Raw genomic sequence first — 17,731 nt, forward strand, 5'->3', positions numbered from 1 at the left:
TAATTCATGCACACACTCAAGAAAAAAGTGTGTCATAAAAGCATATCATAACAAATACTTAACTTATTACATAATTTATGTGTTAAGAAAACAATTACGAATAATTATACTTATAACATATTATTCAAACATATATGTATATATATGTGTGTATACACGATATTAATATATTGACGAACGACTCGATATAACATATACAATATAACATATACATTTAACAGTTTTTTTTTTAATATGCTCAAATTTGTATATTTCCTTACATAAAAGTAACTAATTGCTTGACTTATTAATTTTTGTGGTATTATGAGTTTTAAATAAAAAACAGCATTGCGTTGAAACGAAATAATTATAAAACAATAATTATTCCGGTAAAATCGTTATCATAGTTTAAGATAACATACTTGGCAATCATCTATTAAAAAAAAACATAAGTCATTTGTAATTTAAGATATATACTCAAATAATTTAGATATTTATATAAATATTACGTTTGGACATACATATATAATATATTCAAACAGTTAATAGACCAAATGTGTAAACTAAATTAGTCCCGGAGCAAAATAAAATATTTCTACTATACAAAAGTGAAATTATTGTTCAAATGTTTAATGTTACAATAAAATATCTGAATTGATATTCCGCCAATCCATAAATCTAACATATTTTCAATTAAAACATTAATCTTATCAGTCCAGAATTGATAGTTAAATGTTATTTTGTTTATTTTTAAGTAAATATGTTTTTAATCTATGTATTCATTGTTAAATCCAACAGATTTTTTCCATCTACTAAATTTTATTTTTATTTTGTTGTCTCCCGTAAATTATTATTGCACATGTAAAACTATTACTAGAGTACCTAGAATTGTAACCGTCAGTCCATTTAATCGTCACATTCGTTTGAAAATGCCTTAAATAGGCGAAACAATTGTCACAATATTAATTTTTATATGTTTTTTTAACAATAAAATACAACTTAGTAAACTCAAAAAATCTGTGCTTGATTTAACAATTAATAAAAAATTGGTTGTCTCTCTAATTAAAGTTATGTAAAGTTATGTTACTCGAACGGATTGAATACCTGTTAACACACTTAAAGCAAGTAAATAAACGAACTTCAAAACTACCTAATTAATGATTTTGCATTATAATTCACGCGTTACTGAAATCACGATGGTAAATATTTACTTTATTAATATCACTGAATAATTTATTAATCACATCAAATTTGATTTCGTGTGCGTAATATTTAGAAATAAATCCAGTGTTGAAGTTTTCCACTGGAGTAAATGAATTAAACACCGTTTATCTTGGTTCTTTGGACACACTTTTCACTTCATTCAGCTCGAGACGTTACGCTGGGAGGTTATTGAACGCCAAATAATATTCTCAAGACAAGATTTACTTTTAAAAATAAACGAAATGTAAAGCTAATACATACGTACCAATAAGGCGAGTTCGCGACTCAGACTGAAGTCATCACAACGATTTTCAGGTATTTAATATATTCAAGTGTGATCGCATGATTGCTCGGACTTTATTTGTGTTGCCAGCTTAGAATCGGATTTAGATTAATTAATCGATAAATTGTTGAAGCGGTACTCCAACACGTCGGCGCTGGTTTTACCGTTTTTATATGGTAACTTTAATTTATTTTCAAATGAAAATGTGAATTACTAAAATAGTTATATGAACAAAGGCAAAATAAAGGAATGGGTAAGTGATCAAGAGTAAATTCTACGAAAATTGTAAAATAATTTATATTCTCAATTTTTTTCTCTTTTTTTGTGTATACTAGGTTTACAATGTAGACCGGGTAGAGATAATAAGCTGTAAATGTAAGGAACAGTTAAAATAATGCACAAGCAATGAAAATTTAGATAAATCTAAGGTACCTAGTTCAAAGATAAAATGATAAAAATTCATGTATTTGAAAGAACAGTTACTTAGAAGAGTAAAATCTTAAATCACTCGTAGGTGTAGACTAAATATAATAAAATAAAACATAAAAAAATTAAAAGAAGAGTTAAGAGTTATTAAGTGAAATATTTATTTAAAGATTATTTATATTTCCAGAGGTTTAAGTTAAAAATATGAATATTTGTTGTGTATTCGTTACCTATTAAGTCGATGTTTACGCGATATCGGAGAATAACATGATACTTGTTGACAGAACGGTGATAATAAAATAGTGTATTTTATCTTATTCTGTATGTTGGTATATTAATGCTAACGAAATTCAGGAGTTTTTATTGAGTTTAATGTAATTTAAATCCTGACCAGTTTCCTCATATCGCTCGCTCCTTTCAAGAACGTCATAAATCAAAATACTTGATTTTTCAGGAGAACGTTTTTAAAGTTTAAAAATATAATAGAATGTATTAAAAATAAATATCAAGCCACTTATTAAACTTTTTACTGTGCAACATATTATTTTAGGTAAAACCTGAAGGTTTTTTCTCCATTTCAAAATTATTTAATATATTTAAAAAAATAATTAAACAATACCTCTTCTTCAAAATGCAAAAACAACACTTTTTGCCCTGTAGTGGGTAAATATTAAGTTAAAAATATGCCTCTTTTGGTGGGATGTAGTACATTTTCCGGGCATTCCGAAAACATGCACAACAGAAAATTGACGATTTTTGATTTATGACGTTCTTGAAAGGAGTGAGCGATATATTAATATTATTTATATGTTAAACATAAGTTATATGTTAGCTGAACAACCATATTATTGGATTCACAATATTTTGAGTGTGTCCAAATACTTGTACACAAATCTGGGTTTCTCAACTTTATTTGAGATATTTGACATTTTTTTAATCTCAACATAGATGAAGAAGAATATGAAAACCTAAGTATTTACAGTGCTTATGTATGACCTATAATAGGTTGGCAACCAGCAATGATAGGTCATAAGCCCTGTAAATACCCAGACTTTCATACTCTTCTACATCTATGTTGAGATGTCAAAAATATCATTGAATAATGTTGCTACGACTATTTGCATTGTAAAGGATTTTTTTTAGATCATCGTAGGGGTAGGCAGAGAGGATAGATCGTCACACTCCCCTATCTTTACACACATACTTCTTTTCTTCCATATCCATTCATCTAATCAGTCTACTTCCAAGGATTTGAAGTACTTGGCCATATCTTGTCTTTGGCTTTCCTCTCCTTCTAAATTTATTTCACCGTTCTTACATCATTCATTCACTCTAAATTCTTAAATCCAGTTAATACTCCTCTCTTTGCCTTGAAAAAAATATGTTTATTCCAATTGACAATGATGTTTCGTGTTTCACATACAAATTTTCAGTGGTGAAATCTATTGAAATTTAAATATAGTAATTAGAGTAAAAACTAGTATTTATGTTTGAGAGATTGTTTCAAATCACTTCGCGAACTTAGAAAAAAATCCTTGTTAATTCCTTATTTCTTGACTTGTTTTTAATTGACTGTGTTTATCGTTGTACAAGGCTTGCGATCTGCTATTAACTGGTTGTAAGTGATCACGTATACATTGTGTATATAGATCATTAAAAAATCTGTTGAGATGTCAATAAAAGTTTCGAGAACAATCTCTTGTTGCGCGTTCTTCACACCCAAAATGATAATTAAAATGCACTTTGAATAGGACAATAATTTACATTTTCGACTTGAAACAAACCTCTTAATCAACCTCATGACGTGAAATAATTCAAAATACAATTAAATGAAGGTTGTACTGATTTAAATACGAAAGAAAACATTTGAACCTTGAATTTTTTGTCAGCGCTCCGAATAGCAATCGACCTGCGAATCTTTTTTACTCAACATTATTTCAATCAACCTCGTTCTAATAAGAATAAATAATATTTATGTTTATTTATTTTGGAAACGAAATTCATCCTTCAACTGTATAATCCTCCTTATCATTCCTTGTTTACTTTGTGTAATATGAAATGCCAAGCGGTTTCAGACGTGAGTGTGTTTTTTTTTTTAATTTTGCTGCCAATTTTATTTTAATTTTAAAGGAATAACCCGCAAAGCGTCTATTTTAGATTCTTGTCTGCAGGTAGGATAGTAAGGATAGGGAAGGTAAATGTGAAAAATACATCACCCAGACCAATTGAAAATAATCTTCAATTCCTTTTACAATTGGCGGGAATCGAACCCGCGACGCCAGTTTCGCAGTCGAACGTCTACCCAACTACGCTACGGCGCCTTCGCTAAAATAAATAAATTGATAATTTGTAAATTATGTGATTAAATATGAAACTTTTATTAAAAATTTTCCTTACTATTCGTAAGCAAAGATGATAAATGAACTATTGTGTATTATTTTATAAATTTATCATTAAATTAAATCTTAATTTGAATTTAAATCTTTATCCATTTATCTTCATTAAGTAAAATGACTTTACAATTTCATTGATAAAGCCAACGTCGTTCAGTTATTGGTTTTTCCTATTTTTCGCATAACACAACATTGAATATTTTTATTAATCTAGTTTTTTACAAAATATATGTAATCATTAAGTATCTTAAATAATTATCGCTGATTTAATTGTTATTATTTTTCTGAATCAATATGACGTTGTAAGTCAACAGCTGCTATTTAGGAAACAGGGGTGTAGCAAAATATGTTGTATTATATCATCAAAAAAAAATTAACACATCTCCCTACATGTTTGCGTTTAAAAGGGTCCAGGCACAACGGTATACATAAAACCCGAAAATGAAATAATTATGAGAATAATTTGCAATTACGAAAAGGATAAAGTAAATAGTATGTATGGAAGTGAAACATGGAGTTGGCAAAAGAAGGATGAAAGTAGACTGAATGCAGTCGAAATGCGATCTCTCAGAAGAATGTGCGACAAAACGATATATGATAGATGTACGAATAGTGAAATAAGGAAGGAATGCAAAGCTGAGATAAGGATTATCGATAAAATTAAGAAAGGTGTGTTGAGATGGTTTGGACATGTAGAACGAACGAGTGAGGAAAGAACGGTAAAACAAATTTATGAGGCGAATGTTAGCGGGAAAAGAAGCAGAGGAAGACCGAGAAAAACATGGCAAGATCAGGTATGCCAAATACTTGAAAGTGGTCAGGTTAGGAGTCGTAACAATCGGCGGGTATGTATGAGGAGATTCATGAACGTGGAAGAGGCGAAGAATGTTTGCAAGGACAGAGTGGTGTGGCGCTCTATTCTCTCTGCCTACCCCTGCGGGGAAGCGGCGTGATGGTTAGTTAGTTAGTTTATAAAGTAAATAGCTTTTTTGTGTTTTACATTCTTCTAAATCCTTCCACGCTCTTCTTTATCTATGTTGAGATATCAACAAATGGACTAGTTATAATGGAGAAGGTTTATACCGTTACATTTTTACATTAAACTTAACTCATCTCTATGAGAGACCTAGAAATAAATGGGCCGATAGTGCTTATATTGCACAGAAGTAAAAATGCAAAAAAAGGGATTATGAATGACCAAATTGACGTGCCTACGTAAAGTGCTCTAACTACATTTTTGTCAATTTTGAGATATTTGGTGTATGTTATCAATTGACCGTTATACATAAATATAAAATAAAAAAAATATATATACAAAACAAATTACGCCTAGTTTTCAGGCGTATAAGACGCTATCTACATCGAATTTTCGAAATGAACTGAACTCCTAAAACGCTAAATACATAATTTTGACAAGGCATTAAGTTTTAAAACGAATAAATACATTCTTTTATATGTTTTTGAATATATAACTCTAGTTTAGAATTTCAGATAAAACCGTTAATTAATTTTAAAAATACGTTGAAAATATCTTCTAAGCTCTCTCCTGTAAAGTGACAGATTTGCAGATAGAGTACTTTACGTAAGGGCCGTCGAAATTATTAAAACATTGTTTATAATTATGAAACTGTCAATTGATGACAACAAGGATGGCAATGGGGATAGGATAAGAATAGGATAATAGGACCAGGTAGAGGGTTAGCGAGAAAGGTATAGGGACCAAATAATGGATTATATGGTGGACAATTACGGTTTCTAGGATGTATACTAATGTTTCAGACGTTTCTTGAAGATCACCTGAGATGCTGAATTTTTTTTAAGGTGAAGAGGCAGTTCATTTCATAATCTGGCCGCTTGAACAATGAAGGAATTAGGTACTGAAGATTGGTGTGCTATGTCGAGAAATGGAAAGTGTTCCCTCGTGAGAAGAAAAAAGCGATAAACCATTGTCGCAAAGGTACATTTAGTTTTCAACGAGATGTTTTATATCATTTTGGACACATTAAAGTATATAAAGAATGTAGTGTTTTGTAATCATGAATATCTCCCAAGCGATGCTTGAACCTTAAGGCATCTTTGTGTACTTTCAAGTGTTTAGTTCATTGCGTGGTAATAATTTCTGAAGTTTATAATTCCACCGGGATATTTATAGTTTATTCTTCAAGGGGTCTTCTTCTTGCTAGAAACAGTATGCTTTCAACATATAGTATGGAATCGCTATAATTAATAGGTCTACAAGCAAATACATTTCCACGCTCTACTACGAAACAACTAGTCACAAGTCACAATGAAAGGATATGTACTTTTTTTAATCCAAAATAAAGTTGAATTCAATTTGTGGGTGTCGCCAAGCATAACCAAAACGCAATAAAGGCAAAATAATAACTTCAAACTCACTCAAGGACATATTGCAAAAAAAAACCGTTAATACTTTTTACGTGGTAATATTTCCCTGTTATTTTGAGTTTTCTGTTTTTATTTAGGTGAATTTGAAACAAATTTAGTATATTTGAGATTGTCAATTTTCTTAACCTACAAAATACACGAGAGATATTTTTTATCACTCCTGTTACATAAAAAGAATAGTTATTAGACTTTTTTATCGTTTTATATATTCCGTCAAATCTATTTATAGAAATCCCCACGTTTAAGGTTAAAGTTGAAGTAACACATAGATAATTTGGAAGATATTATTTCTCGGGAATAAGCTCCGATATATTCATATATAATTTATGTTTATAAAAGGATTATGGGAGTTTTTGTATTTTGCCTCATCGAGTCTATTTGCATAGAATTAATTAAAATATTATTGATTAGAAAGTTAATAATATTTTATCATTTAGATGAAGATTGCAGGTACTTGGAATTGATAAAAACATAGCACTAACACAAATACATCCCTTGATGTATATGGATAAGCAATAACAAACTAAGCTTGTTTGAATACATATACAACATCTGAGTAGGTTAAGTCAACTCTGATAGAAACACCGGTGCCTACACATTTTTTTTTCAGTAAGCCTGTGTCATATCTTTTGAAACTAGTTACTCACTGAATATATATTTTTTATAAATAAAATAATGCATACAAAATATTGGATATGCTAGCACAAAAACATTGGATGTCGTAAAATGTGATTAATAACAAATTATTGGTGCTATTTTGATCATGTTGTGCTTGTTACATGTTGGCACTGCCTTTTGTAGCTTACACTTGCTTGTACGAGTACCAGAATGAAACTCCAAGGGCCCTAACCATTGATTTTATTTTCATATTCATCTTTACAATTAAAAGTGCCAACTGTTCCTGCACCGTTTCTTTTTCCATGGGAATCGTTTTGAAAAGTCATCAGTAAAACTTTGAATGTATTCTACTTTTAGATCTAAAGAACTGGAGAGTAAAACTGATCAATTTGTCGGGTTGAGGTCCCGTGGTTAGTGTAGCGGACTCTTCAGTCCTTGAGCTCAGACGTTAGGCGACATAACATCGAGATGGAAGATCTAGACAAAGATAAGTTTCAGTACCATGGATTGAATGGGATTTCAGCTTGAATGTTGGCGAAAAATGCTCCTCGATGCTGACTCTTCCCAATGATTTTTCCAGATTAATCAACGTATACATTTTAATGAGGAGATCGATTCGGCCATTATAGAGCGGGTATGTTTATTAGAACCACTTAAATACCACCACAGCAATAAATAAATGCACGAATACGTACATACCCTACACGAGATAGCGATTATCTTGGCTACCAAATCATTTTAAGGAACAATCACTGCACTTGTCACTGATCACATATAACCAGGTCACCGAGTATCAGATTTACAGCTATTGTACATACATTTACAATGAACCGAAGTTACCGAGTAGTCGTGGGATACTTACATATTATATCCGTGATGATTTTGTGTTGCATGTGGCTACAGAGAATACAGGACTGAATCAGGACACGTTTATACATTATATTATGTCAATACTTTTATGTAATCGCGATTTTGGAATAACATGGTCAAAAACTCTCAAAAGACAGCCTCAGCAATTGAGAACAGAATTTTTGACTGCACCAATTAAACTCGAAATTTGGGATTGAAATATTACGCAGTAATGATAGCGTAGTCGTTCTAAATGTGCGTAAACTGGATCGTCTTTTCTCTTATAAAGATAGAGAATAATTTTAGCTAACTTTGATTTGAATTAAAGAGTTTTTTTTTTAAATAAATTAAGATAATACAAGCAATGATGTTTTTTTTGATATCCTGAATTTATTTTGATTCAAGGAAAGCAATCAATCATATTTTTTATAATTGTTTCTGTATATTTTTTGCACGATGTTAATGATCATTTTATACGACATTTAGGATTAAAATTATATGTTTTCAAAAATATAAGGCCAGGTAACAAACAAGGGTAAATAAAAAAATGTCTTGAATTGAGCGCATTTATCTACCGAGCTAGAGGTCCCAGGTTCGATTCCCAAGGGGTCTAAAAATATAAAAGTAATTTTTGACAGTAATATTTCTTTGAAAGAAGACAATTCAAACAATTCATTGCAAAATATTTTACTCCAATTTACATAAGGAAATATTTTTTTTTTATCCTGTGTATTCTGTATTCCAAATCGCCTCGTTCTACCATACTACATTATAATAAGAAACTTATATTTTATAAAATTAGATAATATATTTTGTAGATAATTGAAATACTTATATCAGTTATTGTTTTTTTACTAAACAATAAACTAACTATTCTATTACATCCTGATACATACGAGTTTGTAATACAATATTTTTTTTAAATACAAAAATAAAAAGAATAAACGTTATATGTCTTCATATTATGTATAGTCAAGCTTCCATACTATCTAACTATCGGTCTTAGTTTGTACGATACGTTAATAAGATAAAAATAATTATTATTCATTGTTATAATAATTATGCATTCATTGTTGGTATCAAGGACGTCAGTCTTATGCATGTTTTATTTGTATACAAATTCAACATAAACATATACGATAGTATTCCTTAGCAATGGAAAAAATACTGAATCAGACAGCGGTTGATAATAAAGTGATACGAGTATTTTCAGAAAACAGAAAACAAAATGGCGGTCCTACCCTGGCCAGCACCAATGATATCAGAACATACAATATTTCTTAGAGCATTTTCTTTTACATTCTATCATAATTGTAACATTCTACTATAATGGGAATGTCGTTTTCCTTACTACCGAGCGTACCTATTGCTTATTCCCGATTCTACATTTCAATATTAGTTTTGTGAGAAGTTCTGTGACTTGAATCATCCATCTCTCATTAGACTTCGACCTGTTATCCCCCGATCTTGTATATTCCCAGCGGTCATAAATTTCTACAGGATGTCTGTACGAAAGAGTGAGATATGTTCGCAAATCAGGAATTATATTTTAAATGTATTAAAAATTCATAAAACCATTTTTACGATAAAACATTATTGACTGTTACTGTATAAATGAAATCATACACATTTGTCTTTTTGAAAATGAGAAATCAAAAATAAAATTGTATTATTCGTTTTGATTCCTATCGTTTTTTTGTTCTTATTTTCTTGCGTATGTATTATGTTAGGTAATATAAAAACAAGAATATTAGTTTTTGTTAAAACAACTCCACTGATAAGACACAGGTGGCTTATTGTGTCTTATCAATAACGAAAAATGTTTACGTATATTATTAATGAATGTATGAATATGAACGTATGTATTTTTTCAATCACAATCACTTTGTGGCAATATATATAAAACATTATAATATAATTATTACTTGGTGAATACCACTATTTCTTCAAATCTATTGTGACACGTTTTTCGATGCATTCCGCATAATTTTCAAACACCGTATTTGAAAATTATGCAGAATCGGAACACCGTACGGTGATTGCAAATGATACACACAGAATCCATCGAAACACTTGTCATTATAGATTTTAAGAATTAGTAGTATTTACCAAGTATAATAAAAATATTAAGTTAATTTATTTTAAAAAAATTAAAATGATATCTGTTTTCTTTGTTCTGGTCACAATGAGCCTACGTTCAGAATATTACCTTAATATAACCCGTCGACTTGTAGCTGGATACACAACAAGCCCTATAGACTCTACCTTCGGGGTCAAGAAGAAGACCGGTTTTTGAACCGAGGGGTCACTGTATGCTTTAATCTTTCTCAAATACAGGTGCAAAAATATTATATTCAAACTTTCTGCTAGTAATACTCGTATACAATAATCGACACAAAAACAAAAGGGAAGTAAATTTACGTATTATTTTAGTTCACTTTGTGTAATACCACTTTAAAAAAACACTACTTCGTGACTGCCGGTTTCGGTATGATCATTCCATCATCAGGTCATGTGTAGACTAAAGTTAAAAATATACAAAATACTTTAAGTAGTATTTTATAACCGATCAAATAAAATAAAAGAGGAAAAAATATAGAGTTTTATTATATTGATGGTACTCGTTTGTAATAAAAAAGAAATATTCGTTCAACTATTTTTTTAATTAACAGTACGTTTGGAGTATGCGATTACGACATAATAGAAGTTGTTATTGCTATTTGATTATAGTTCTGTTTCCGTTCGATTGATCGTAATAACAGATAGACAATGGTGATTGATTCATATAAAAAAAATATGATTTCCAGCTAAAAACATTTTTGACGTTTATTATGTATGAATAAACTGACCATTTATTTTGTCCTAAAAACGGAACATCTAACAATTTTTACGTAAAAGTATGTATATTAAAACAAAAGTATTTTTTGGTACTTTTTATGCATTAATAAAAAGAAAAGGATTGTTGATAATGAAAATAAGAGGAGTAAATATGAAAAAATTATGTTGTTTTATATTTTTCCATACATAATTATGTTGTTGTTTTAAATATTATAAGTGGGTTTACTTTTAAATAAGAATGGAATTATAGGCAGAATTTTTAAAAATTTATCTTAACTAACAACATCGCTGTAAGTACTCCGACTTGTAGTTGTGTTTTTTCTGTCGTCCACAACTGATTCATTTGTGAAAAGGCTAAATCAAGCTACGATTTGTTGAGCAAATTTATATGAAACGGCTGTACTACAAACTGCCGTCGATTTTAAACACTTTTTTTTTATTGTTACCGTGTGTTGCTCTATTTTGAAAAAGGAACATTTCGACGTCCCGAAACATAACTTGGGGACAACGGGACAGGCTATCTAAAAACGGGACGGTCCCGTTCAAAACGGGACGTATGGTCACTTTATGTATGAAGCAAACAAATATAGCCAAGTAAAATGAACTAACATGAAGAAGAAGGATTAATTGAAGCATAAACATAATATCCTAAATGTAACTTGCGTGGTTTTTAATAAATTTGAATTGAATTAAACCACATTTTGAGTGCGTTCAAATACTTGTTCACAAATCTGGATAATCTCCGCTCTAAAGTTGTTTAATACATTTTTGACATCTCCACATAGATGAAGAAGAATATGGATGTCTGAACATTTACAAATTTACCAAAAATTAAGTAGTGTGGTTGTCAATCATGGGTAGAATTGGTAAATGTTACACGTGTGTAAAGAGATGACATATCCGCGACTATGACGGTCGTAAGCCCCGTAAATGCCCAGACTTTCATTTTCTTCTTCATCTGTGTTGAGATATCAAAAATGTACGAATTAAACCAGCCTATGACGAGTCGCTAGCTCTGTACCTCCATATTTTTCTTCATCTATGTTGAGATATAAATAAAAATATTGATAGTGTAAAATGGACTTCAATTGGAGAAAGAGAATGAATTCAAATAGCAATGAATATTCACACAAAAAAAAAAACAAATATCAAAAGTAACTACCGCATATCGAGAACCAGAATAATGCCATCTATCGGCAGTTTGAAATATTTTATTTTAAATTACATAAAATAATAGAATAAAACGATGATGAGGTGAATAGATTAGATAACATAAAAAAATGCTTTTAAGTTTTATCGATAGATGTCAGTTAGTATTACTATTAAATAATACAGAATAACAAAACTCGTTTTAATGTGGATTCATAAAACACAATTTCGATACACATATTTTATTGATATCTCAAGACAGATGAAGAAGTCTGTTAAGATGGTAATATAGAAGTCTACAAAACACTAACAGGGCTTATGACCTGTCATTGGCTGGTTAAAATTGCTCGAATTTTGGAACGTTTAATTTATGCCTTAGTTGAAAAGATCAATCACCATGTCACTTCATCGACGACATGCACGGTTGAAATAAGTGAGTTTTTTTTATTATAATCACAAACTTTCATTACATGTATGTAAGATTCTTTCCCGAATAATTTTACATACTAGAAGACGACTGAAAATATCTTTTTAAATTTTTAATACTTATATTATTTTAATACTATACTATCAATCCAATATTAAATGTAATTTAATTTCAAACCCTTATTGTTTGATGGTGCATAGAGACTGCATCATATAAACGTAGTGTTATCTTGATCGCTAACACATGAAGGAAAGGTGATAGCCCTCCGCTTCAGTTACCAGTCCAGGGTAATATTGATTACATATTAGAGTGAAAACATCACTTTTATTTATTTGACCTCCCATGGGAATCAAACCTGGGACCTCCATAACGTAGTCAAGCGTGCTGACCATTACACTACGGAGGCGGACAAATATGTAATTGAGTTAATAAATAATTGAATAATGAAAGCAACAATAAGAATTGAAATAAGTATTTTTTTCATTGAGCTAACAACTTTTCTTGGGGCATTATCGACATAGAACTTATTGATCTATAGTAATTACTATAAAATCTATATGGGTGGTCGTATACCATAAGCACATCTACAATTTTTATAGTCATATTAGTCATAAAACCATATAATTTTCAATTATGTTCGAAGCATAGATTAATGAAGTACTCTAGGTGAACAACTAAATGTATGAAGAAAAAAAAGAATTTTGTGAAACTCATTTCACAAGACCCGGGTCGTTCGTAAACGACTTAATCTTAATAATCCGTTCATTTACATTGATTAAGTAATCGGATCCTAAATATGAGGAAATCTCCTTTTTTTATTCTGAATCTTTTTCTAAACTCAAATCCTATGCAATCTCACAAGTTTAATCATAGAACAAAAGTCATATACTTAAGTAACTTTATTGCTAACTAAGAATCATTGAACCGTTTAAATTCATGCCTTTAGAGCATGGGTGGCCAACCTTTTCAGCAGCCGGGCCAGATTTTAGAAATGACATCTTACACCGGGCCGTAAAATAAAATTTCTTCTATTATTCAAAGCAAACATATACATATATATATATATATATATATATATATATATATATATATATATATATATATATATATATATATATATATATATATATATATATATATATATATATATATATATATATATATATATATATATATATATATATATATATATATATATATATATATATATATATATATATATATATATATATATATATATATATATATATATATATATATATATATATATATATATATATATATATATATATATATATATATATATATATATATATATATATATATATATATATATATATATATATATATATATATATATATATATATATATATATATATATATATATATATATATATATATATATATATATATTTATATATATATATATATATATATATATATATATATATATATATATATATATATATATATATATATATATATATATATATATATATATATATAGCATTATCGATAAAATTAAGAAAGGTGTGTTGAGATGGTTTGGACATGTGGAGCGTATGAGTGAAGAAAGAACGGTTAAACAAATTTATGGAGCGAATGTAGTTGGAAAAAGAAGCAGAGGATGACCGAGGAAAACTTGGCACAATCAGGTATGTCAAATACTTGAAAGCGGCCGGGTCAGGAGTCGTAAAAATCGTCGGGTATGTATGAGGAGATGCATGAATGTAGAAGAGGCAAAGAATGTTTGCAAAGACAGAGTGGTGTGGCGTTCGATTCTCTCTGCCTACCCCTGCGGGGAAGCTAGTTAGTTAGTTAGTTAGTTTTATATATATATTTATATATATATATTTTTTTTTTATAATTTATATGGGTCTTGAAAATGTAATGATGACGAACTACGCACGATGGAATGTTATTTTGGTGGTTTTATGTAAACTTAAAGGAAAAATATGTGAATTGCTCCGCGGGTCGCGGGTTGGCCATTTTGCTTAAAATTTTCACTCATGAATTACATGATTTTTTTAAAACATTGGTTTTTTAAATGAGGATCCGCACTAAGGAAAGGTGATCTGCCCTTCGCTTATTGAACAAATATTAGATTGAAAAATCACTTATATTTATTTAACCCCCCGGGAATCGAACCCGGGACCTCCAATACGGTAGCCGAGCATGCTGATCACTACACTACGGAGGTGAGCAAAGTAAGATTAAAACGACACAATTAATAATATAATTAAAATGAATTTACACTTTTTATTCATAAAAATTAATTACACTTCGGAGAAAGATAAAAATCATAGTTACTTTAAACATGAGGAGTAAATCCACTCACGAGTAGGTACAGGCTATAAAACGTATAAAGTTAAAGTCTAAAAGTAGGGCCATGATAAGTGGTGTTGCATAAGCCGTATCTAGGTTTAAGAGTCACTTGGGTGTTAGGTAATTCAAAAACAAACTTTACTCGTTCACTAGCTCTCGATTGACAGATTCACTGAACTTGTTTTTTTTTTTAAGTTTTACGATACAAACTCCTTTGGTGGTTATCGTCGATAAGCATTCCAACAAAAATTCTACCTCCACGTCTGCAACAGAAACTCCTAAAAAAAATGGAAAATTAAAAAAAAAATCTCTTGCAGTGCTCCCGCGATAGTCTGTTCTTAATGAACACCTGAATGAACGGATACTTTCAACTTTTGAGCGCTCTCGTACGAATACATATATATTTTTTTAAAATTTTATTTAATATGGTTTCAATGTTTTTTAATATAATTTTATCATTTTCTATACATTTCTTCTTACAATTTTAAAATTAAAAAATGCAGTCCTCCATACTGTGTTTTAGATTTACATGCATAGTGAAAAAATAGCTTATGGTATCTTGATATTGCTTTTGCAATACTAAGCTGAATTTTCTCGATCGTATTGTTAAAGGCGAGAAAGCTTATCAATCGATTCTTGCAATAAAAACGTTTGTGCCGAACAATAATAAAAATGTGGAAAAACTACGTTGTTATTATTTTATTATATTGAATTGATTCATTTACGACACTATAAAAAGTCTACAACGTATAAAACATAATCTTTAACAAGATACATCTTTGCCGATGATAAATGCTAAACAATAAGTATTTTTCATATTATTTATTGACATTTCATCAAAGATGAAGAAGATTATGGAAATCTGGGAATTTACGGGGCTGACGACCGTCATAGGCTAGTTTAAATAATAACTTTACACACGGGTAACATTCACCAATTCTACCCATTATTGACAACCACACTACTCAAATTCTTGGAGTTCTATATATATATATATATATATATATATATATATATATATATATATATATATATATATATATATATATATATATATATATATATATATATATATATATATATATATATATATATATATATATATATATATATATATATATATATATATATATATATATATATATATATATATATATATATATATATATATATATATATATATATATATATATATATATATATATATATATATATATATATATATATATATATATATATATATATATATATATATATATATATATATATATATATATATATATATATATATATATATATATATATATATATATATATATATATATATATATATATATATATATATATATATATATATATATATATATATATATATATATATATATATATATATATATATATATATATATATATATATATATATATATATATATATATATATATATATATATATATATATATATATATATATATATATATATATATATATATATATATATATATATATATATATATATATATATATATATATATATATATATATATATATATATATATATATATATATATATATATATATATATATATATATATATATATATATATATATATATATATATATATATATAAACCAATATAGAAACCTTGTTCTTGAATCACTAGAACTTCACTAGAGACACCTATTGGTGAGAAGAATAGAAGCTTTTTATTGGGCAGAAACTCTTATAACTAGTATGTGAAACTAGTATGTGAGGAAACCTGGATTACAATCACATACATGAGAAACGCCAGAAAACATGAATTTCAATTTTATTATTTTAACTTAGAGAGTGAGCATGAATACTCTTGTTAAAGATATAGAGGAATGCCCCCCCAGACACATGGAACAGATCAATATCCGCATAGCGGTAGCCTTCCCACAGGCATAACCATCGGTGGGTTGGTCCTGTATATAGGAATGTGAAACAATCTATGTCGACACTATCTTAGGTAACTATCGGAAACATACAGACCAATGCTACGGATAATTTCAGGATTATCGATCATACCGCGCAACAATCGATAAAAATGCGTACCTACTCAGATACAGATTCTTTCTAGTCTCTATACTATTATGGCCAAGCATACCCTGGAAAAACTTGGTCGGGTAGAGCCAAGGATAATAGCCGGACTCTCTCATGTAGAGAAACCTCAGAAACTTCTTTAGTACGCCAACAGAATAAAATTATTTTAACTGATGCAATTATTTTATTCCTTTGGCAAGACACCCATACATAAGTAGGATAATAGTAATCTACAAAAGGAACAAGGACTGTGTCAAGGATGGCATTTGAATAAATGTGTTGTAATCTGCCGAAATGGTGAAATTCTTTCAATTTTACGATGGACGTTATATTTTTTTACGATTGTATGCAGTCTGTAAAAATAATAAGTAATCGGGTATTTTTATCACCGAATATATTAATAAGATACATTTCTGTAAAATATGGATTTAAAATAAAAAGGTATTTAAAATAAAATCTATGAAACGACAAACCAATAAAAAACATCGGAATGTTATGTAACAGCAGCTATACGCTGTGTGTAAGTATGATATCCACCATGTATTGCGTGTGTTGCTTTTACGTTCAACAGATGGCACTGCCATTACATTAAAAAAAATTAAGCGAAACATTTTTTGTTTTGACTGTGTGAAGTCCCGGCTCACAAGTGAATGTCGTGAAAACGGGACTTGCCCTTTCTCTGTAATACGATATGTGAAATGTCGCTCGTTAAGGGAGCAACTTTTATTTTTTTTTGCTGAATTACTCTTTGTGAGAGGTTGATTATTGATT

At 29.0% G+C, this 17,731-nt stretch overlaps 1 protein-coding gene across 7 annotated transcripts in view; it reads right to left on the reverse strand.

Annotated features, from left to right (window-relative positions):
• LOC148312428 (angiotensin-converting enzyme-like) overlaps window positions 1–17,731 on the reverse strand; it is a 35,163-nt gene that overhangs the window by 15,004 nt on the left and 2,428 nt on the right. For 2 of the 7 annotated variants that reach the window (XM_088277262.1, XM_088277264.1), the window contains exon 1: window positions 8,004–8,168. The exons of 2 other annotated variants lie outside the window; for them this stretch is intronic. The gene's annotated coding sequence lies outside the window, so the exon portion shown is untranslated. Of the gene's footprint in view, window positions 1–1,447; window positions 1,475–8,003; window positions 8,178–17,731 lie in introns of those variants that run through there. 3 more of the 7 variants (XM_088277263.1, XM_088277266.1, XM_088277265.1) reach the window with 3 other exon arrangements.

The sequence above is a fragment of the Brachycentrus maculatus genome, unplaced genomic scaffold (assembly GCF_059751285.1).
Source record: "Brachycentrus maculatus isolate JH-2025_06_01 unplaced genomic scaffold, ASM5975128v1 h1tg000040l, whole genome shotgun sequence".
Lineage (NCBI taxonomy): Eukaryota > Metazoa > Arthropoda > Insecta > Trichoptera > Brachycentridae > Brachycentrus > Brachycentrus maculatus.